The following is a 24,850-nucleotide window of genomic DNA, read 5'->3' on the forward strand; positions in this document are numbered from 1 at the left end:
CTTCATCACCCCCATCAATCTTTCCCAGACCTTTCTCCCCTTCCACACACTCCCCCCGCCAGCCCTGAGCCCAGTTACATGTTTCTCATCTTCCCCACCATGGTCAGAGCTTCCTCCTCCCTGTAGCTGCTTGGATGGTTTCCAAGGCTGTCGTTTCCTACCACAAACTCCCACACTCTCTAGCTGTGCAGGTAGTTAGTATGACCAGGTGTCAAGCTGGAATTTGTACACTTCTATTTAAATGTGGCCCTACCAAAAAGATCAGTAGTCTCCACATCTATTACCCTGCCATTAGGCTCCCCACACCCTTCCCAACTTTGGCTAATATTGAGGCCATTATATTTTGTAAAGATTCATATATGGGATGTGGGCATCGCTGGCTCAGCCAGCATTTATTGCCCATCCCTAGTTGCCCTTCAGAAAGTGATGGTGAGCCGCCTTCTTCAACTACCGCAGTCCCTGAGGTGTAGGTACACCCACTGTGTTGTTAGGAAGGGAGTTCCAGGATGTTGCCCCAGCAACAGTGAAGGAACGGTAATATATTTCCAAGTCAGGGTGGTGAGTGACTTGGAGGGGAACATCCAGGTGGTGGGGTTCCCAGGTATCTGCTGTTCCTGTCCTTGTAGATGGTGATGGGCATGGGTTTGGAAGGTACTGTCTAAGGAATCTTGGTGAGTTACTGCAGTATGCCTTGTCGATGGTACACACGGCTGTCACTGTTCGTCGGTGGTGGAGGGTTTGAATGTTTGTGGAAGGGGGAGCAATCAAGTGAGCTTCTTTGTCCTGGATGGTGTCGAGCTTCTTAAGTGTTGTTGGAGTTGCACTCATCCAGGCAAGTGGATTCTGATTACATTCCTGACATGTGCCTTATTGATGGTGGACAGGCTTTGGGAGGTCAGGAGGTGAGTTACTTGCCATAGGATTCCTAGCCCTTGACCTGCCCTGGTAGCCACAGTATTAATATGGCTAGTCCAGCTCAACTTCTGATGACTGGTAACCCCCATAGAATCAATGAATTTACAGTGCAGATGGGGGCCATTCAGCCCATCGAGTCTGCACCAGCTCTTGGAAAGAGCACCCCAACCCTATCCCCGTAACACAGTAACCCCACCTAACCCTCTTTTTGGACATTAACAGCAATTTAGCATGGCCATCCACCTAAACTGTAGCTCTTTAGACTGTGGGAGGAACCCGGAGCACCCAGAGGAAACCCACACAGACACGGGGAGAATGTGCAGACTCCGCACAGACAGTTACCCAAGCCGGGAATCGAAGCTGGGACCCTGGAGCAGTGAAGCAACTGTGCTAACCATTGTGCTACCGTGCTGCCCCCAGGATGCTGATTGTGGGGGGGTTCAGCGATGGTAATGCCATTGAATGTCAAGGGATGATGGTTAGATCCTCTCTTGTAGGATATTATTATTGCCTGGTATTTGTGTGGTGTGAATGTGACTTGCCACTTGTCAGCCCAAGCCTGGATATTGTTCAGGTCTTGCTGCATTTGGATATGGACTGCTTCATTCTATGAGGAGTCTCGGATGGCGCTGAACATTGTGCAGTCATCTGCAAACATCACCACTTCTGACCAAGGGAGGTCATTGATGATGTAGCTGAAGATGGTTGGGCCTAGGACACTACCCTGAGGAACACCTGCAGTGATGTCCTGGAGCTGAGATGATTGACTTCCAACCACCACAACTATCTTCCTTTGTGCCAGGTATGACTCTAACCAGCAGAGAGTTCCCTCCCCCCCCCCCTGATTCCCATTGACTTTAGTTTAGCTGGGGCTCCTTGATGCCATACTCGGTCAATGCTGCCTTGATAACTAGGGCAATCACTCTCACCTTACTTCTGGCATTCAGCTCTTTTGTCCATGTTTGAAACAAGGCTGTAATGAAGTCAGGAACTGAGTGACCCTGACGGAACCCAAACTGAGCGTCCGTGAGCAGGTTATTGCTGAGTAAGTGCTGCTTGATAACATCGTTGATGGCTCCTTCCATCACTTTGCAGATGATGGAGAGTAGACTGATAGGGCGGTATTTGGCTGGGTTGGATTTGTCCTGTTTCTTTTGGACAGGACACACCTGGGCAATTTTCCACATTGCCGGGTAGATGCCAGTGTTGTAGCTGTACTGGAACAGCTTGGCTAGGGTTGCGGCAAGTTCTGGAGCAGAAGTCTATTGCCGGAATATTTACAGGGTAATTTACAGTGCCTGGGTTGAGGCTGGGTGCTCTGTCCGGTTTCATTCCCATTTTGTGTTTTTGTCGTAGTTGAATGCCATCTCAGAGGTCATTTAAGAGTCAACCACATTTCTGTGGGTCTGGAGTCACATGTAGGCCAGATCAGGTAAGGATGGCAGATTTCCTTCCCTAAAGGACTGGAGTGAACCAGATTAATTTTGCGACAATCGACTACATTTCATGGTCATCATTACACTTTTAATTCCAGATATTTTCTTGAGTTTAAATTCCACCACCTGCTGTGGTGGGATTCGAACCCAGGTGGACTTCGAACCCCAGATCATTATCCTGGATCTCTGGATTACTAGCCCAGTGACAATGCCACTACACCACAGCCTCCCCAGTAGACTATTGGGTTATTTCTTAAATGTGACTAGATCTTTAAAAGAAGTTTGCAAATATCTCTTCCCCTGACTGGGCAATAGTTTATTCACAGGGATTTAATGATAGATTTAAAATTGTGATTGTGTGATATCACCTAATGATTTATAACATTTAAAAAAGCAGTGGAAAAAGCTGTTGTTGACATCAAAGCTATTAATTCCTGATGTTGGATTACCAGCATCATTATTAAGCTCTTAATTCTCGCGAATAGTAGATTGTGACTATAAATACATCACCAGCTGTGCATAAATAATGGCTGGAATTCTCCTGCCGTTGGGGTTCACTTTTCCCACCAGTAGCGCACCTCCGCCAGTGGATTTCCCTGCGATGTGGGATGGCTTCATTGGGAAATCCCATTGACAACGGCAGGAAGTTAGAATCCTGCGGCCAGCGAATAGTGAGTCGCCAAGAAACATGCAGATGGGGAAGGAATCCCGCCCAATAAATCTGCGGATGGATTCTCTGTTCCTGTTGACGCCAGGGCAGGATTCGTGGACTTCCATGACAGAAAAAACTGGTGCCACACCAGGACCGATTCAATGACTGATAAGGGGCTAGCACTGACGCCTCGTGGAACACAACCGATTCCAATGAGAAACGGTGCAGGATTCGCCGGGTTCACGATTGACATTCAGGAGGCTGACAAGTTACAGCCGCATATACACATTACAATCCCTACGCACACTCATCCCAGCCAACAAGATGGCACTGGTTGCGCTGAAGCGTGCCCATATGGCTGATGGGTTGGTTGGGCCTACAGGGCACCTAGGGTGGCCTGGGACTCACCATACCACTAAGTTCACAGTGGGCTGTCAGTGGCTTGTACAGCTGTATGGCTGCCTTGCAGGCTATGGCAATGGTGTTGAGTGCCCACCCACCCTGACCACACAGTCCACCTCCTAACCACACCCCCCCCCCCCCACCCCCCACTACTCCCCCCAGGCAGAAGCCTCCCCCAGACAGTGGCACAACTGTCAGAAAACTATGGTGATGTTGGACACTTTCCATGCCCCCTCTCTCTCCTTCAGCAGCCACGACACCTGTCCATGATTTTTGAAAGCACAAGTGAACATAGCCATCGCGAATTCGGCCCATTGGAGGCGGATAATCACAGAGGCCCCGGAGATTACCGGGTCGGGCCTGCCAATATGTCAATGGCGTTTACTGTACGTGTGTTCTGGAATGCACTGACGCCTCTATCAAGGCAATGGAGAATGGTGATTTGCGTGAAATTGGCACACGCTGGGATTTCGGTGTTGGAATCAATTCTCCGCCTAATCGCGTTTCCCGATTCCAGAGTCAGCCGACTGAGAATCCCACCCAAAGCCTTTAGAAGCATTTTGTACCAGTCATGAAGCCACCTCAGTTTTTCACAGCATACCCATGTTTCAATGTTTGCCAAGTATTTCTCCATTTTAGAAAGGACTGTTTTTATACAGGTGCCTCATGATTTATATATCACTGGAACTTTATTACGAGGAAAATAAAATAAGAATGGTTTTTATTTAATGACCTTCATTCATCATCTTTGACCTTAGCAATTATACAGATCAATAGTAGAATGGCGCTGCTGCTATTTTAAGTGTCGTTCAGAGGTTCATTGGTATGGTAGGAACAAGTGGTTCTAATTTTAAATGTAATGGTATTCTTTCATGCAGAAGATAGAATTTTAGTAAGCAATGGGGTAGAATGCTGCTGTACTGAGTGGGGTTCTGGTGTGATTAGTGGCATTTTATTCCTTATTGAACGGTAGCATGGTGGTTAGCATAAATGCTTCACAGCTCCAGGGTCCCAGGTTCGATTCCCGGCTGGGTCACTGTCTGTGCGGAGTCTGCACGTCCTCCCCGTGTGTGCGTGGGTTTCCTCCGGGTGCTCTGGTTTCCTCCCACAGTCCAAAGATGTGCGGATTAGGTGGATTGGCCATGCTAAATTGCCCGTAGTGTCCTAATAGTAAGGTTAAGGGGGGAGTTGTTGGGTTACGGGTATAGGGTGGATACGTGGGTTTGAGTAGGGTGATCATTGCTCGGCACAACATCGAGGGCCGAAGGTGCTGTACTGTTCTATGTTCTATGAATTTGAACTCTTTTTTTTCTCCTGAGAAACCTCCTTCATAGGTTTTCTGTTATTTATTTCAATCGAGCCTTCTTGCTTCTGTTTAAATCACATGAAAACAGTAGTTTGTGGTCTTGGAACAGAAGGGACTGAATTGTTCCCTCTTTACGTATGGGGAATAACATTTGACTGATTGTTCCTCTCGTCCCTTCATTGAGCATTAATCTCACTTCACCCTGTACATTGACCAGACTTAAAACGAGCTGCAGAACTATAATACAAAAAACGGTACAGACATTGAAACTTAGCTGCATCAGACTCTCAGGCCACCCAGCTCCATTCACAGAAATTGTGGAATGATAATGGCTCCAAGTTATGCTCACTTATGTCCGGGGGGGGGGGGGGGGGGGGGGGGGGGTTGTCTTATCTTTTTTCTGTCAAATAATTCACTTTCATATTACCACAGAGTTCATTTATTATGCCTTTTCATTAATGTAGTAAGCAGTTTTGGGGGTCTTTCAGTGGTAGAGAACTTAAATGAAATAATTTATTGTTTATTAGAATGCATTTTTTGGGTGCCATTGCCTGTGGAAGGTTCAAATATCTTCCTAATAGATAAAATCGACCACGATGTGGGAAATCAGAGAAAGAAAGAAAGAATTCAAAACTTTCAGGGAGCACTCTTTTTTTCTTCTCATTTAATCTGATCTAATGGGAACTTTGTTTTTCTATTTAAAAAAAAACTAAATTTAGAGTACCCAATTCATTTTTTCCAATGAAGGGGCAATTTAGCGTAGCCAATCCACCTAGTCTGCACATCTTTGGGCAAACGCGGGGAGAATGTGCAAACTCCACACCGACAGTGACCCGGAGCCGGGATCGAACCTGGGACCTCGGCGCCGTGAGGCAACAGTACTAACCACTGTGCCACCCTGCTGACTTAATGGGAACTTTGTTGATAACTGAGGGAGTGCTAGTGGCATCACCAAGTTATCTCCATTCCTGCTTCAATGGACTAAATATTTAAGACAGTAGTTCAGACATGTTGGGCAAAAACATTTCCCAGACACTTCTGGACCCTTGCATGTGGGGGCCCAAATGGGGGCATTGAACCTAATTGGCCACCTCCATGCTCGATGTCTAATTCGAAATGGCAGGCGGGTTTCATTTCATAAGGCCAATAGCTCTGGAGACTCGGCAGCACCCCCCCCCCCCCTCCCAGCGAGGGTAGGTACTAGCAAGATAGGTGGGTGACCTCGAGGGCAGATTAGCAAGGAAGCACTCTCAGAAGAGTAAGATTAAATGGATAAATCAGAGGGGAATGGGTAGAAGACCACTCAGATTGCAAATTCCTCCAGTTGGACCATTGAGGCTGGGGGGCAGTCTCTCCCACCTGTGGATCCCTCCCTATTTTCCTGGACCCTTTGCCTCCAAACTACCCACATGGGACGGGGAAAATTCAACCCATAATTGCTTTTATTTGCGTCCTCACTCTTATTTTAGGGAAGTAGTGTCGAGCAGACAGTGATGGTCAGAGCTACTTTTACCGAAAGAAACCAAGTATTTTCTGACAAAAATCACATTGGCACAATGTAGAAAGTTGCAATGATTTACTATTTCTTGATGGCAAAGTATTATAAAAGGGTTTGCCAACAATGAGATTAATTTACATTGTGTGGTAGATTCCACAGTATTGGAGTTACAGACAAACGAGAAAACTTTAACATCAAGATTCCAGAGCGACCGTGAGGTGAAATTGGTGGTCTCCTAGGATGGCAAGATTTGGCAGGGGGGCAGTTTGTCAATATTGGTACTGATGAGAAAAGCTGAACTAAAACTACATAGAAATTTAAAATGATTTGAGCAACTTCCAATAAAGTTGTTCATATCATTTTCGAGCTCTATGCACAAAAAGAGTTAAACTGACGCCGAACATCTTCACTGGGAGAGTTTCAAAAGTATTCGGGAGGTGGACAGGCCTCTGTTACTGTGAGACAGCCAATTCCAGCAGTGCTCTCACTCTTTGTTCTGGGATCAGATTGGGATAAAACCTCAGGAATGTTCTGACCCTCTCTGCTCCAGGATCAGACTGGGATCAAACTCCAGGAATGTTCTCATCTCTCTGCTCCAGGATCAGACTGGGATCAAACTCCAGGAACGTTCTCATCCTCTCTGTTCCAGGATCAGAATGGAATCTAACTCCGGGAATGTTCTCACCCTCTCTACTCCAGGATCAGAATGGGATCAAACTCCAGGAATGTTCTCGCCCTCTCTGCTCCAGGATCAGAATGGAATCTAACTCCAGGAATGTTCTCACCCTCTCTGCTTCAGGATCAGAATGGAATCTAACTCCGGGAATGTTCTCACCCTCACTGCTCCAGGATCAGAATGAAATCTAACTCCAGGAATGTTCTCACCCTCTCTGCTCCAGGATCAGAATGGAGTCTAACTCCAGGAACGTTCTCACCCTCTCTGCTCCAGGATCAGACTCGGATAAAACTCCAGGAACGTTCTCACCCTCTCTGCTCCAGGATCAGAATGGAATCTAACTCCAGGAACATTCTCACCCTCTCTGCTCCAGGATCAGAATGGAATCTAACTCCAGGAATGTTCTCACCCTCCCTGTTCTGCAATCAGACTGGGATCAGACTCAAGGCAGCAGAGTCAGTCGGGTAAAAAGGAAAGTGCTGGTTTATTCATAACAGAAACATTAACACACACTCAGGACCCGGTTAGGCTTCACTGGTCCCTTCTCTCTGGAGGCCTGTTCTAGTCAGCCCGACATTATATACAACAGTTCCTGCTCCATAGTTAACGGGGGAGTGCATACTCCTCGAGCCACGCGGGGACTATCATCAAACCTGTCTCCTTGTGCATTGTGTGGGATATTAGTTACCCACTCAGTTCTGGTCTTGGACTCCAGGAATGCCCTCCTATCTCTGTTCCAGGAGCAGGTGTTTAGACTGAAATAGTCAACCAGCAGCAGCTTGGGATCTGTTTCCTTGGATTCTCAGCAGCTTATCACATCAATAATTTAACCAAGAACATCATTCACTTATCAATATTTAACATTAGCTGCTTGCAACTTACTTGGGAGTGATGAATAAATGAAAAACTATCTGAATGTGAAGTTGAAACCTCTCTGTAAATGCACATTAAATCGATCAGCATACAAGAGCAGCTAGCTGGGACTGAAAGTTACACGGGAATCTCTGAGACACTGATCATTGTACATTTCTAGTATTTCGAAATGCCAATTCTAAAGTTAGTACTTGTACGCTCAGTGCAGACTTTCCCCAATTGTCCATTGATCTGAATGATTTTGATTTTCAGTTTTTAAATATGAAAAGATGCAATAAAGACTGTGAGCAGGAGGGAGAGGGACAGTTAACCCCACCCACCCCCACTCTCTTGTTAGTGCCTCTCTACAGAGTAAGAAGTCTTACAACACCAGGTTAAAGTCCAACAGGTTTGTTTCAAACACGAGCTTTCGGAGCACGGCTCCTTCTTCAGGTGAATGGAAAGGCTTGTTCCAGAAATGTTTATTAGACACAGTCAGAGATGCCCCGGATGCGAGCACCTGCAGGCAATCAAATCATCAAAGATGCAGAGAGAGAGGTAACTCCAGGTTAAAGAGGTGTGAATTGTCCCAAGCCAGTTCAGTCGGTAGGCCTCTGCAAGTCCAGGCTTGTTGGTGGGGGCCGAATGTAATGCGACATGAATCCCAGATCCCGGTTGAGTCCGCATTCATGCGTGCGGAACTTAGCTATAAGTTTTGCTCAGCAATTTGCGTTGTCGCGTCTCCTGAAGGCCTCCTTGTAGAATGCTGACCCGGAGATCAGAGGCTGAATGTCCTTGACTGCTGAAGTGTTCCCCAACTGGAAGGGAACAGTCCTGCCTGTTGATAGTCGCACGATGCCCGTTTATTTGCTCAGCAATTTTGCCCGCAAAATTGCTGAGCAAAAACGTATAGCTAAGTGTTTGAAACAAAGCTCGTGTTTGAAACAAACCTGTTGGACTTTAACCTGGTGTTGTAAGACTTCTTACTGTGCTCACCCCAGTCCAACGCCGGCATCTCCACATCATGCCTCTCTACAGAGGATACAGCCTGGCTGAGGAGGTGAGCCTGACACCAATTCTTAATAAAGTTTCCCCATTATTCCTTCTGGAAGTTGGAACCTTTTATTTGTAAAGGTTGCTTTTGATATAAAATTGTGGGAACTTTACTTCTTGACAAATTTCAGTTGACAAACGTCCAGAATAATGGTTTTTCCCTTCCCAGTGTGTAATAGGAGCTTCAGAAATCCTGGATACCAAGAGTTGAAATTCGAAATAACAGAGATCCCAGCATCCAGATTGATACAGTGGAGCAATTGTCCATGGGTGGTACTGCCGCTTAATCAGGAACACGGGTTCTCTAAGCGGTACTGCCACTTAATCAGGAACACGGGTTCTCTAAGCGGTACTGCCACTTAATCAGGAACACGGGTTCTCTAAGAGTGCTGCATTTTCAATCCATTGGAAAGGCAGACAGTGAACAACAACTAACCATGGGCTGAATTCTTCGGTCGCCGACGCCGAAATCGCGTTCGGCGATCGGCCGGAGAATCAAAGTTCCCGACCGAATCGGGGGCAGCGCTTTCGCGATGCTCCGCCTCCAAAGCTGCGTATTTGGATGCCGCGCGACGTATCAACAGCCTCAGGACATTGCCTGAGGCCCGCCCCCCGATGCTCCGCCCCTGACAGGCTGAGTTCCCGATGGTGTCACTCGCCTGTGGCCTCATCCATTGGGAACTCGGCCTGCCAGCTGCGGACTCAGTCCAGCGCTGCCACAGTCGAGGGAGGGCCGATCTGCGGATGGGGGGGGGGGGGGGGGGGGTGGCCCGCCCGGGGCGTGCTGACCAAAGGGGGGGGGGGCACTGTTTCGCGGGCTGGGTCTGCGAGTGGCCTCTGCCATATAGCATGGCGCTCTTCTCCGGGCCATATTGGCATCTAGAGCCAGGTGCTCTATGCTGCCGGCGTGCTAGCCTCCAGCTACAAAGAGGATCGGTGGCCATTTTACGCCATTTTTCCTGGCATAAAATGCCACCATTCCCATGCCGATGTGGGACAAAGCCTCAAAATCAGAGAATCCAGCCCCATGAGTTTGACACGTTTTAGCGGTTCTGTGAAAGTGAAAGATTCAGACGTTTGCCTTCCGTTTGCTATATTTTTCTCAATCCCAGGGTAAGATCTGTGCGAATCATAGAGACCAAAGCAAAGCCCCTCACCGTCGTAGATAAATAAACACCTATTCACCGTCATTCCGAACTGCCACGCCCTATATCCGAAGGGTGTGAGAGATAGTCTGGGCTGGGTACAGAGGTTCTGCTGGGTGGGGCATTTGGTGGGTGGGTGGGGGGGGGGGTGGGGGGGGGGGGGGTTGGTATGTAGGAGGTCGGTGATGTAGGGTGCCATGTGGTTGGGCATACTCGGTGAGTGACCCATCAGCGTTCACCACCATCATTACCAACACCCCTCACCGAACCCAATCCCCACCTCCACTGAAGGTCCGTTGGCCGGTGTGATGGAATGGCCAGCACGCATGCAGGAGTCACCCAGGCAGGCAGTGAAATGTGGCACCCGGGCAGGAGTCAGGCTCTGTCAAACAATGCGGCGCACCAGAGCTCATCGCACTGCAGATCCTCCTCATCCTCCGCCCATGGACCAGACTTGCTGATACTGCCGACCCAGGGCTAACACACTGTGATGCAGCTGGTGGGAAGCTCGGAGGGGGTGAAGGTGCTGTGGTGGTGGGGGGGGGGGGGGGGGGGGGGGGGGGGGAAGGGGTGGAGTGCAGGGAGGGGGGCAATTGGGGGGTATGTTGGGGTGGGACAGGGTGATTAAGCTACCAGTGTCCACGCCCCCTTGTCAGTGAACCTGGAAGCGATTGCATTGTCCTGTAGGCAGCAGCGCTGGGGCACACACCATGCATCCTCCTGTGCCTGTCTGGGTACCATGTCCTGCCCACCCTGGCCCTCCTCCGCATTCTCCTCGTTGGGTGAGGCCTGGCATTACTCCTCCTCGTCCAACATATCGCCCCTCTGCTGCACGATGTTGTGGAGGATGCAGCAGGGCACCATGATGAGAGCGTTCCAGACATCTGAACCACATCTTGAGGACACAGATGCACTGCTCGATGATGCTCCTGGTAACTGCATGGGCGTCGTTATAACGGCTCTCCGCGTTGGTCTGTGACCTCTGGATAGGAGTCATCAGCCACAACCACAGCGAGTAACCCCTGTCATGGGGTAACTCCTGTCGCACAAGAGCCAACGCTTCAACCAAGGGTGCACCGCGAAGTTGTCGGGCACCGTCAAGTATGCCAAAATGTTGGGAATACAGAATCTCGTAGCCAGCGAACGGTGCAACCAAATTGTCTATCCTTGCTAGCAGTGGTCACAACGGAGAATCCAGCCCAATATCATAGAATCAAAGATCAGGGGCTGAATTCTCCGTTTTTGGGACTATGTCCCCACGCCGTCGTAAAAACTGTAGCCCTTACGTCAGAAAAATTCATAGCCCTGCCAGGGTCTAGCGGAGCCCTGTCGTGAATCTAGCAGCTTTAGCTGCAGATATGGGCCCCCGCATTTCGGGTCACAGGCCGCGCCATACTCCATGACGGACTCCGATCGCGGAGCTGAACCTCCCAAATAGTGCCCCCGATCGGCCATGCGTCTGACCCTGACCGCCCGCCCAAAAATTGCCCAATCCCATATGAGGCCCCCCTCTGTCCTCCGATCGGCCCGCCCCCGACCATGGCGGCCGCGGTCTGAGTCCACAGCCACCTCACGAGTATCCCGAATGGCAGGACCAGTAGCGGTCCACGCCCTCGGGACTTTGGCCGGTCCGAGTATGCCGCTTTTCGGGGCCTGGGGAATCGGAGAACCGCCGCCGGACCTGATTTCGTGCGCGGAAATAGATTCTCTGCCCCAATGCTGGACGCGAAGAATCCAGCCCCAGGGTTCGGCGACGGGGCGGAGAATCCGTTTTCGCGCTCGAAATCGGGACCGGCGCCAGTTCTGCTATTCTTCCCCCCCCCCCCCAAAAGCAGCGTGCTAACCAAGTATCCACCACCTCAGGTCATTGCCTAAAACCCGCCCTGCTATTCTCCGTCCCCGACTGGCCGAATTCCTAACTGCGTGGTTCTAATCCGGTCCTGCTGTTTGGGAACCTTGCCTGGGGGCTGCGGACTCAGTCCGGGGCCACCACAATTGGGGGAGGGTCGATTGCAGGACAGGTGGTCTTCATTCAGTACTGGGGGCTATGTGTGTGGGCGGTCCGGGTCGGGCAAGCAGCCTATGCAGGGCACTATTTCTGTGGTCTAGGTCTGCGGGCTGAGTCCGCCATGGAGTACGGTGCAACTGCTGGAGGCCGCTGCCGTGCTCATGCGCGGCCTCTGACCCAGAAGTGTAGGGTGCTAGATCGGCAGCTGGAGCTCTTTGCGATCTCTACGACAGCTGGCTGCTAGCCCCCTGCAAGACGGTGAATCTGTGGCCTTTTGACACCAGTTTTCCTGGCGTAAAAGACCAGTTTTCACGACGGCATGTGGACATAGACCCAAAAATGGAGAATCCAGCCCCAGTTTCAGAAGGAGGCCAATCGGCCCATCATGTCCAAGCCAGCTTTCCAAATCAACTCAGCTAATCTCACTCCCCACAGTCCTTTCTTTCTGCAAATTCTTTCCCTTCATAGTCATGGGGAACCCCGAAACCCGATCCCAAATATTAGGGTATTAATCTGATGGGGGCAGGAATGCATTGCCTTTCGTCCAGAGGTAGTTTTAGTCCCCCACCTGTACTGTCCCCCACCCCCTTCCCCCGAACAAGCTGAATTAAAATCAAAGCTCCCGTTTCAGTTCTTATTTGTTCAATGATGTAAACTTTCTGTTCTGGGATGAGTGAGACACCTGAGGCTATTTTCCGCTGAAGCCAATCATTTTCTGAGAAAAGAAGTTTGGAAGAATTTTAATGGAAGCTCGATTACATCATCTGCTCCAAAGTAGAACAATATGCTGGCAGAAGATTGGCACAGGAGTAATGATCCCGTTGCTTATTAGTGCCAATTAGTTCCAGCACAAGACATTCCAATCTTTTCTGTACTTCTGAATACCTGGAACAGGAAACTGTAAGTTTTGTTTGCTGCTTGATACTAGTGTAAATAATCTCTGGAATCATCCAGTAACGACCAGCACACAGTTTACCATCATATGGTCTGTAATGCCAAACCTCCAGGAGCTCATGAAAGCTTTCCGGTTAAAGGCACAGCGGTGGACGAGCGTATCACTTCTGGTATAATGAATGTTTAATATTTCATGAATTATTCAAATGTATTCTGTTTTTTCAATTATCGCAAATGTTTTGCGACTTGCTCCCAGATTTCAGCTCTTGAGTTAATCCAATCCAAGTCACAATACAAATCCGCAATTTATCCAAATACATTCCTACTGCGGCTGCAAACACAAAACAGGCTTTTTGCTAAGTCTATAAAAAAAACTTTTACTTAAGACATTATCATATTTATGTTTAGAGTTCAAATGTGAACACTAATGATTTAGTAGATAAGATGAAATAAGAACCAAACAAATATTTGACACATGAAAAATATAGAGGCACTGTTAAAAAACATTTTTGTAACTCAGTTCTCTTGAACTCAACAAGAATATGATTTTAAAAATGTAATAGGAAAGGCAGCTAACTATATTTTATATTATATATGTCTAGACACAGGAATTTATAATGGCGACATTTCTAAGAATTTATTTTAAAATCATTATATGAAGCACGGCTGTTTATTTGCCTTAAGATAAAAATAAAGGTATTATAAAAGGTAAATCCAGTTTCACTTTATTAACATTTTACTTCTTATTCTCTCACCAAAGCCAGTTGATTATGCTTACCTTAATGAAGGATTCCTATCGGATTTAAGTTATTCTGGTACGTGGACTATGGGAGCTCTTTTAGCACTGCTATTAACTGAGAAGCTAAACTTTAGAACTTAGTGCTTGTATATAGTACTGGCAGAGAGGGGGTGACGTTTGGTGAATGATTGATCTGTCACTGCAGCACTATATCACTTACTCCCTTACCAAACTAAGAGTCCCTCTTCTAATCTGTATGCACAATGGGCATATACTGCTTGACTCCCAGTAGGATACAGTGAAGTGCTCAATTAGTTGTATCTGTATGCATATTATATCTCCTCATTTGCTATCATCGCCATTATAGTAAATGTCATTTTGTTGGCATTAATTCAGAATTTTGCACAAACCTGGCCTTGGATCACTGTCCGTGTGGAGTTTGCTCTTTCTCCCTGTGTCTGCGTGGTTTTCACCCCCACAATCCAAAAATGTACAGGGTAGGTAGATAAGCCATGTTAAAATTGCCCCCTCAATTGGAAAAAAAAGAATTGGGCACTTTAAATTTATTTTAAAAAGTAATAATGATTTTTAATAATGAAAGTAATAATGATTTTTCCTGGCCCATTAGTTCCCCTTTGTTGTATAGCCAGGATCGTGCAAACACCCTTTCATTACTGTCTGGATAGAGGTGTTGGAGACCATCCTAAGAATGCCTTTCTGACTTTTCCTCTCGCTGGAAGGCACATCAGTTTCCATTCGGCCCATCAAGTCTGTACCGAAAGACAACCCAGTGGAGATCAGCAGCTCCCAAAATGGTGTCCTGCTCGCAGAATTATGTTTTAGTTTTGTCCAAATATTTCAGTGAATTGTGTGACTGAATATAAAATATAAATACACGTGTCCATAGATTTTTCAGGATTTCTAAATGGAAGGACGTTTTTTTTTACCGTTCCTGCTATGTCCATGAATGTTCCCGTTGCCGAATGCTCCATGGTGGCACAGGTTTAAAATATGACAAAGTGCCACAATAACAATGTTGATATTGTGGCACTTGTGTGACTTAGATGTGGTGTTACTAGGAATCTTGCCTTATCTTTGTTGTAAGCTGACTGAACCAGTGTCCTGTCACATTTCATCCATCCAAGATTCTGGAATTATGCTCTACAGATTTGAACTTCTGGAAGCCGTCACCCTAATATTCTCCTCTGAAGAAAATTATGGTCACAGTATTCTGATCTGGGTGAACAAATTCTACATGAACAATCTGTTGCATGATTTCTAGAATGTACATATTCCACTGTTGTTAGTTTTTAGTGCTTTACAATGTGGGCAGTTATATTGTCATTTTCCCTAAGCGTGCACTTATACTGTCACATGTGCATCATTGCAAACTGACTTTCTTCCTGCAGCGTTCCAAGAGCAGGTCAAAATCAAATTTCATCTTCTTTCAGTTGCAATATGAAGTGTGGTGTTAAGAGGCGCTTGCAATGTTCTCTCACTTGAAATCTCCAAATGCTTAATATTTGCTGCCCAGCCCAGGAGCTGACACAGTATCTGCATGTAACTATGTGCAGAGATTTGGTGGACTCACAATCACAGCCCACAGTATAACTGAATTGCTGGTTCAATACAAGCATGGGAATTTGCAGGCTACACTTTTTTTAAATAGAGTCCCTACAGTGCAGAAGGAAGCCATTCAGTCCATCAAGTCTGTACCAAAAGAGCACCCATACCTCGGCCCACGCCCCTGCCCTACCCCTTAACCCCATCTAATTTTTGAACACTGAGAGGCAATTTAACATGGCCTATCCACCATAATTTAACATTGCCTATCCACCTAACCTGCGCATCTTTGGACTTTGGGAGGAAACCGGAGCACCCGGAGGAAACCCATGCAGACATGGGGAGAAGGTGCAAACTCCACACAGACAGTCACCCAAGGTCTCAATTGAACCCAGGTCCCTGACGCTGTGGGGCAGTATTACTAACGACTGTGCTACCGTGACATCCTGTTAGAATTAACAAAAGTTATAGACTTTGATTCTCCATTTCTTCATGCCGGTGGGACTCTCCGTTCCTACTGCAGTCAATGGAGATTTGGTGGTGGTCCAAATTCTCCGTGTTGGCTGGCTGACTCACAACAGAGAATCCCCCCCTTCATTTTAGCTTTATCACCAGAGGATTACATAGTAGGTAATGTTACATTAGTGCTCAAAGCTTCTCAACACTATCTCATATTTTCAAAATATTTTGTCTGCAGTTAAGGTAAGAAAGAAAATACATGCAGATTTTGAAAGTTTGCAATGGCATCTGGGTATAGAAATTCATCTTGAACTGTGACTGGAAAACTCTTATTTTGAAATGAGGAGCTTGTTTCTTTTTTTTTAGGCTGCCTACTGAATTCTTGGAGCAAATGTGACTCAATCCATCTATTCACTGGCTCCTTTGTGACTGCATGTCCCATTTGGTTTCCCACTTCAGTTGCTTCAGTCATTGTTATTTTACATTGCCAGTGATTCTTAGAAAGTTGTCACTGGATCTTCACTGCTCCAAGTAAAATGTAAAGAAGTACTTCAACCACAGCCTCTTCTATGTACTTTAGTTTCGAACTATTGATAAGTTTAGTGTATCAGCCTTTGGGCTGACTAGATAGCTCATGTCATTTACTGACCTTTAATATGAACGGTATGCCACCTATTGATAGATTTCAATTCAGTGATGTAAGCCTGAACTAAAATAGCATGACTTAATCCACACTCTCAAACACAATTGAAAGCAAGTTGTGTTACAGTCAAATTGAAACGAACAGCCTTCTGGTTATAAAAGGTTTGTATTTGTTTACATTTTTAATTAGTTTTTGGCCTGTAATTTCTTCAGGTTGCCACTCTCGCTTTACTTAACCTCGCTGTAATTCCAAAGCTCCTGCCTCGCCCAACTTTCCTCACTCAGTCTGGGTGAGACAGGAGCAGTGAAGGACCGCCCCCAGCTGCGTTGGTGTGGAGCAACTGGGGCACAGGGATATAGGATCACTCCCTTTTACTGCACCAGCTGTCGTAAAGGGATGTTTAAAAGGACAATTTATAGGGAGCCGGTAAACTTCAAAGGTTAGTGGCCTCTGGACCACCCCTCCCCCGCCCGATCCCTAACATGGGCAACCTGGCACCTGGGCATCCTGGCACTACCAGCCTGGCACCCAAGCAGTGCCCCTGCTGGCCTGGCAGTGCCACTGAGCATCCTACATTGCCAAGGTGGCAGTGCTAGAGTGCCCAGGTGGCACTGCCAGGGTGCCTGGGTGGCAGTGCCAAGGTGCCAGGCTGGCAGTGTCAAGATGCCTGGACGGCAGCAAGAGTGCCAGGGTACCACCCTGCCTAGAACCCGGCCACCCAGGGGCCTCCGATAGCATGTGAGACCCCCCCCCCCCCAGGTGCCATTACGCCCAGTCTACATTTGTGTTGCTTAATCTAATTGACTTGGTAATATTCTAAAGTTGTTTAGTATTCTTTTTCTCTGATGCTTAAGCATCATATAAAAGATGTTGGGGGATAATTTGAAACTATAACCTGCCGGAATGTTGGGTGGCCAGCAGCAATAGTCCAGGGCCAAGAGGGTATATCTAAGGATTAAATGATGCAGCCTTCAGGGAGATATATAGTCATATAGCAGTTCAGCTAATTTTCTTAAATGGAATTTAAATATTTAATGTGTCCTCATACCCTTAGACACACTGATCATGAAACCAGATTATTTTATTAAATGTCTTCAATTTGTTTTTAAAGGATTTAGGTACATCTTTTCCAGATACCCCGCTTACTGTTTCTTTCTGATTTAACACTGAGTCAGGTGATTAACTTACACAATGATGGTACTGTCAAGTTTTTCATTGAACCACCTTGACATTGGATCAAACTGCAGGCGCTCCGACCTCACCACAGAACCAAGCCTCTTTGGAGATGGCATCAACATTACTAAAGATTTTGGTCAGGATTCTCCGATCCTGGTTCGCCCCACCACCACTGCCGATGGGAACGGAATATTTGGCGCTCAACCAAAACTCCCTTCACTGCAGCAGAACCGGAGAATCCCGCCGGCGTGAACGGATGGAGAATCCCGGCCTTTACGTGTGTTTTCTTTTGGCTTATTATGTTTAATGCTCGGAATGCTGGCAGAGCCAGGACAGTCCCACCTCTCTTGGATCGGCACAGTATGTCCCCACCACCGACTCAGAAGGTTGGGATCAATTCCCGCTCCCAACAGACACTGAAGGCAGAGACTGGAATGCCAGCTCTGCTCATTGGACTGAGCTGTGTGGGGAACGTAGCTCACTGGCTCAAAGATAATGAAGCCTGAGTTCCATATTTGGTGTGTCGTTGGGCCCAACTTTTCAGCCATAGTGATTGATCCCTGCTTACCATTTTTGGGTGCACTGCAATTGCTACACCACAGGGGTGTTCAGTTTAACACAAAAGATGATAAATGTGAAATGATGATAAATTGACACAGGATACATTATGCAACAAAAAGGGCCTAATTTAGGCAGAACAGTGGTTAACACTGCCTCATAGTGCTAGGGACCCAGGTTCAATTCCGGCCTTGGTGACTGTGTGCAGTTTGCACTTTCTCCCCAAGTCTGCGTGGGTCTCCTCCGGGTGCTCCGATTTCTTCCCACAGTCCAAAGATGTGCAGGTTAGGTGGATTGGCCATGTTAAATTGCCCTTAGTGTCCAAAGATGTGCAGGTTAGGTGGATTGCCCATGTTAAATTGCCCTTAGTGTCCAAAGGTGTGCAGGTCAGGTGGGGTTATGGAGTGAGGACGGGGCTGTGGGCCTAGGTAGGGTGCTCTTTCAGAGGTTCGATGGGCAGACTCGATGGGCTGAATGGCCTTCTCCTGCACTGTCGGAATTCTATTCTATGTTCTACGGTACTATAGGCCCTATGTAAAGATCTAGCTAAACATAGCTCTCTTCAAAGGGACAACAACATTTCAATTGAAGGGAGAAGTTTCTTATGAAAACCCGAGTGCTTTCAACCAAATCTTAAAATTGAAACAACTGGAATAACCTGCATAATCACAATATTGCCGTACAAATACCTGTCCCAGAGGTCATAATAATGATATCCACTAGAGGGACTATTCTGCCCAAGATCGCAAGAAATTACAGAAAGCTCAGCCCATCAGGCAAGCCCATCTTCCATCCATTGGCTCTGCCTATGAGCCTCGTTACCTTGGGAAAGTGGGCAACATAATCAAAGACCCCTCCCATCCTGGTTATTCTTTTTTCCAACTGTAGCCACCGAAGTTGGCCATTCCCTAAATACAAAATGGAGGAACGCAAAGCTTGCAGGTTAAAATGGACAATGTTTGCAGCACAAGCAGGCTGCACCAAGCCAATGTGTATTCTGTCTGCTAAGAGAGCAGACAGCACCGAAACGAACATTCCGCATACTAATGAGGCAATCTCCGGGATAGTTAACAGAGCAATGGAACGATCCCAGGGACAATGGACACAAATAGAGAAGTGATTGCAACAGTGTATGGGAAACCAGACACCCCGGCACCAGCGGGGTTCGAAAAAAAAGCACCTGAAGGGTGCCCAGTAGCCGAGAGACAGCCTCAGTATTGGGGGGATTCAAACAAATCGATTGGGAAGAGACCCAATCGATTCCCAGCGGGTAAAGGGTCCGCCCAAAAGGGCGCGAAGCCCTAGGACCTATAAAAGACAGGTCCCAAACTTAGTTTGTTCTTCTTAACTAGTCCTCCTCTCTGGACCAGCATCTCAACCAGCTTTTGCCAAAGAAGACCTTGAACGAGAGAGAGGAGAGGTTTGGGACAGCAGCCGCCAGCAAGTAAGTGTCTCACAACGATCGCTACCAGAGATAGACACTCCTGACCCCTTTTTAACCCGTACCAACCTGAAGTCTGCAGACCAGAGCAGAGCAAGAGGCCCTTATCCCCTGATCCGGCAGTTCCCTTTGAGATAAGTATTGGTTTATTTAGTGGTAGGAATAGTTTAATCCTCTTAGCGTGTGCATTGGTAGTATTATAATTGTATTATGATAAACTCATTTGTTTGAACTTACTAATTGGTGTATGGTTTTATTGCTTTGAATTTGACCTTGAAACTTGAGGCGGTATCTTAACGATACCTGGCGACTCCAGAGCTAAGTAACGAAACAGAGCCAAGTTGAGTGTTAAGCACACTCACCCAGAACGAGCAACACAACTTCGTCCATCGGGCAGAAGATATAAAGCTTAAGAACTTGTTCTAACAGATTCAAAACAGCTTTTTTCCTGCTGCTACTAGATGCCTGAATGGTCCTATATATTAACTTGATCTTTCTATGCATTTTTCCTTTTTTACAGTTGTAATTATTTTTTATACTTATGTATATATGTATGGAGTGATCTATCAGGTCTGTACGTAGAATAATACTTTTCACTGTACCTTGTAACAGATTTTATCAATTAACAATAAACAGAAACAAGTGCTGTGCTCCTTACCGCAGGCAGTCACTTGGGCTGCTTAACAAAAATCTCAGGACAACTTTAGCAATGGCCCAAGCCCAGACGGAAATCATGTGGGGGCTATTTCACTACTAAATTAGTCACTCTTGTGCCTATTTCATGCCTGCATAATGGGGTCACAAAGTAAGATTTTGACCCATATAATCCCAAGTTGCCCCCAAGGTTCATAAAGTATTGAAAGAATTCCTTCGAATCCTAATGGGTAGAAGTTGGACACGGTTATAGAATGATCTGCTGTTACAAAGAGTGGAAGTGTCAGAAGCTATCGAGCAGTTAAAGCCCTCAGAATAATTAAATGCCAAAGCAAAGCCTTTGAAGCACTGGCAAATTACTGTTTAGTATGGAACAGAAATGAGAAAATGCTAATTAAAATGCTGTAAGTAGTCAGGACATTGGGTTAGTGCTAGGGATGTATTCTTAGAGACGGAAGCCCTATATACCCAGTCGGCACAATACATCCATTTCAATGTGGACTGAACCCACCAGGATGCCCAGGCAGCAGGGTTCGCCACCATCGGCGAGATGCCCCGGGGCCAGGGACTGATCGACAGGGTGCATGTCGTCCTACGAGCACCTGCAGACGACCTGCCGTTCTACATAATCCGAAAGGGGTTTATCCACTCGATGAACGTGCAGCTGGTGTGTGGCCATCAGGTGCACATCATGCACATCTGCGCCTGATACCCAGGGCAGTGTGCGCAACGTCTTCTTCCTGGCACACGAGATGATTCCCGGCCTCTTTGAGGTGCACCTCCGGCTGGAGTGTTGGTTCCTGAGCGGCCAAGGTTATCCAGTGTTGTCGTGGCTCGTGATGCCTATTCGGAGGCCACAGACCGACGCGGAGACCCGCTACAACGATGCCCATGCCGCAATCAGGAGTGTGATCGAGCGGCACTTTGGCATCCTGAAGATGCGGTTTAGTTGCCTGGACCGCTCGGGAGATGCCCTCCATTTAGCCTGGGAGGGTGGCCCGCATCGTGGCAGCCTGCTGCGTCCTCCACAACAGCAGAGGGGCGAGGTAATGGAGGAGGAGGATGAACGTCAGGCCTCGTCCGGCGAGGAGGATGCGGGGACGGCAAGGATGGGCAGGACATGAGTCCCAGGCAAGGGAAGCTGGGACCCCTCCCTTCCCCAGCCGACCATCACCCTCCCCAGCTGCAACCCCTTCCGCGATTCCTATCTACCGCACTACAGGGTGTGGGCCCTGGTTTGGCAGTAACAGCGAGTCTGGTCCATGGGATGGAGGAAGATGACAACCCGCTCTGCAATGAGCTCTGGTGCTCCGCATCATTTGACAACATCTGACCCCTGCTCATGCTAGCACTTTCCACCATCCACCTGGGTGATCCCTACCTGCGAGCTGACCATTCCGTCACATGGTCCCATCGGATCCTTCGGGTGGAGTAGGACACCGGAGCGGTGAGCACTGGCTGAACTGTGGTACCTGAGCCAAGTGCATCCTAGCAACCTCACATTACCCCCCCCCAGCTCTTGCATGCTCTTAGCCATGGAGCACAAGGAGATCCACCTTATGGGGCTATGCCACATCAGCCAGTGACTGCGGCATCTCTTCTGGGACTGGGCCACCTCTTTCTGTGTCTGTGTCGTGTCGGCCAGCACCTGCCGTCAATACTCTCAGTGATGGCAAGCTGTGACTGGGCCACACTCAGGAACGCCTCTGCAATGTCCAGGTGGCTCTTGTGCATGGCAGCGTGTGAGAGGGCAGCCCTGTCCTGGGCCTCGACCCCTGCCTGCACAGATTGCCCCACAACTTGGACATGCTGATCCATAGCCAAAACCCTCACCCCCAAGGCCTCCACTGCGGACAGCACGTGTGGCGTTGGCCTGGGTGGCATGCATTGTAACCACTTTGTTGGACTCTTCCACCTGTGTCTGCAGTTGCTGGATCCTCGTTGACAACCCGTCATGCAGTCCCTGGCTTTGTGACTGCATCTCACGATCAATGGGACTGTCCATTCCAGAAGCCTAAAACCCATCTGGACGGCAGCTGGTCCTTGCGGTTGGCCCTCCCTCCGTCTGCTCCCTCAGGAGTTGCTACCTCCACCTGCCAAACTGGAACATGTGTGTGGTGCACGCCAGATAGTGCCCCAGGAGCCTCTTCATTAAAGTGCCCAACCGTGATGAGTGTCTCTGGGATGGTGGACTGTGTTGGAGACAGCTGTGATGGGAAATCAATGTCATCACCGGACTTGAGCTCCAGGGTGTCCTGGGTCTCAGGTCTCTGGCTCATGTCAGTGTTGATGTCATCATCGCTGGTCGGAACCTAGGGCTCCGGCTCTGGCTGTGGCTGGGGGTGGGGGCACCAAAAAGGACTGCCCCATCAGAAGAAGCTTGTCCAAGACACAAGGAACGAAGCATGGTAGAATGTGGGCCGGTGGGGTGGGAGGGGGTATGGGAGTGAGGGTGGTGTGCGGGTGGGGGTGGTGTGGGATGAGGGTGGTATGGGGGAGGGGGTTGATACGTGTCACGGGGAGCTGCAACTCGGGGGGGTCTCACTTCCTCGCCCGACGCCGATCTCCACCCCGGCGATTGCCTTCTCGTATCCGCTGAGCACGTCCAGGACCCTCTGGTCTGCCGCAGTGAGGGGCCGCAGGTCCGGCGGTTCCTCTCCAATCTTTTCCCGCTCCTGCCGTTACGGATGGCCTTCTTCTAGCGGCGGGGAAACAGAAAATGCACAGTGCCAGACATTATGTCAGCCGGCATGTGGTGCCGGGTTTGGTGGGGGGGGGCGGTGGTTACGGATGTGTGGGATGGGGGTGCTGCCTACATAACCTGGCCACCTTGAGTAGGTTGTGCAGTTTCTTACGGCACTGCTGGCTGGTCTGATGTTTATCGTGACATTTACAGCCTCTGCCACCTGCGCACAGGCATGGCGATCGGTGGCAGCTAGAAACCTCTTTCCTGGGCCGGGGTACAGGGTGGCCCGTCTCTCTTCCACAGCATCCAGCAGGATCTCAAGTTCAGCGTCTGTGACCCTTGGTGCCGCTCTCCTTGCTGCCATCTTGTTGACTGGGGTGGTGTGTGTGGGGAGTGAAGTGTGTACATGCGGCTACAGCTTGTCAGCCTCCCGAGTGACAATTGCGAAACCGGCGAATCCCGCACCGTTTCTCATTGGAATTGATTGTGTTCCATGAGTACTGGTGCTAGCCCCTCAACACTAGCTGAATCGGTCCACGTGCACCGCCAGTTTTGCTGTCATAGAAGTCCGCGAATTCTGCCCCGGCGTCAACACTTAGTCTCAGGAACGCATGCTTTTCAGGAAGGTCAGGAAGTATTGGCAAGGAGCTATACCCCCAATGGGAAGTCGATACCTGCCATTGTCTTAGCACAGACAGGACTGGTCTCCTATACCGCTCACAACCGGGATGATGTAGCGTGGAGAAGACAAGCTGATCAAATTTTAGCAACGGGAACTGCTTTGCCAGAGAGACTCCACCGAGAGTCCGCAACAAACTGTGCCAAGTGATGACCAGACATTCCTGAGAACCTGGCATTCCAGAAACAACTGTGGAAGACAGTACCCCAGATGAGGACACTTCAGCACCAAGTCAACTTTCGAACACTACATCGACTCCAGTCAAGACTACTACAGGCAACATCCAAACTAAATTAAAAAATCAGAGTTCATAGTCAACACGCAAAGAGCCTGAAGTTCGTCGACATGTACACAGAAATCGATGTCCTCTGAAAGGTCTAACTTATTAACTGTTGTGTTTATTAATTGTTCATATCGTAAATTTTGATTGTTAACTTTATATTGTGGTTCATTTCAGGAACCTCTAATGTAAAGGGGGAGCAAAGCGAGCAAAGTGCTGTGTATTCATTTTTGTTCCTAGTTGGAACAAGGTCACTTTAAGAGTCAGATCACGTGACGTATTGATGGCATCATTGGCCATTTGCATGGTCAAATGGGAAGTCTATCCTAACAGTCTGTAGATAATAAAGCTCTTGTTTGTACCTTCGTGGTCTGCAAGACTACCCTTTAAAATGCCACAGATAGCAACACCCAAGTAAACTAGTCAGATTGACTGTAGTTGGGCGTTAGAAGGCCCAGTAATGACAGGCCTTGCTGACCACCACCATTATATTGTCACTGTTATGCAATTCTATTTAATGTTCTGCTGGAGAAAACAGTGAGATTTGACAGAGTGGATTTCCCCATCAGGTAGTGGTTATATGCAGGCCCTGAGCCGATGCTGATTGTCAGTGGGGACCGTGAGACAATTTTCCCGGTGACAGCATCTTCGTTGATTAGACCTGCCGTCTAATTAAGGATGGAGGCCTGACTATCCAAGATGTAGGCTACCCAAGGGCTGACCGTTCTGCAGTTTTAGTAACCCAAGAGAGGTGGCCACGGAGCACCTCCATTTTCAGGCACCCTCGCAGGGGAGGTAAAATATTACTTTCCCTAATTGGGCAGGCAGGCCCTGGCAAGCGAAGGAGAAACCCCATAAACAGTGGTGTTGGGTTTGCAGAGGCTGCCTTTGCTGCCAGGTGTCCTCTCTTTGGGCCAAGAACCTTCAGGAGTGGTGACCTCCCTTGGAAAGATCTGGAAGATTACTTCCGCCTCCTCAAACCAAAGGGGCCACTCTGCCCACCGGAAAATTCAACAATACGGAGAGCCGCACAACACTCGCGGGAATACTTTGGACCTGTGCAGCACTGAGGTACATTTCACACTCTCCAGAGAATAGCCTGACAAATGCCACTGCTTTACGATGTTAGTACAGA

At 48.2% G+C, this 24,850-nt stretch overlaps 1 protein-coding gene across 7 annotated transcripts in view; it reads right to left on the reverse strand.

Moving 5' to 3' along the window:
* Positions 1 to 24,850, reverse strand: part of myot (myotilin) — a 175,882-nt gene that overhangs the window by 63,487 nt on the left and 87,545 nt on the right. For 2 of the 7 annotated variants that reach the window (XM_038795779.1, XM_038795778.1), the window contains exon 1: positions 13,616 to 13,724. The exons of the other annotated variants lie outside the window; for them this stretch is intronic. The gene's annotated coding sequence lies outside the window, so the exon portion shown is untranslated. Of the gene's footprint in view, positions 1 to 13,615; positions 13,725 to 24,850 lie in introns of those variants that run through there. 7 annotated transcript variants of the gene reach the window in all.

This window comes from Scyliorhinus canicula, chromosome 4 (assembly GCF_902713615.1).
Source record: "Scyliorhinus canicula chromosome 4, sScyCan1.1, whole genome shotgun sequence".
Lineage (NCBI taxonomy): Eukaryota > Metazoa > Chordata > Chondrichthyes > Carcharhiniformes > Scyliorhinidae > Scyliorhinus > Scyliorhinus canicula.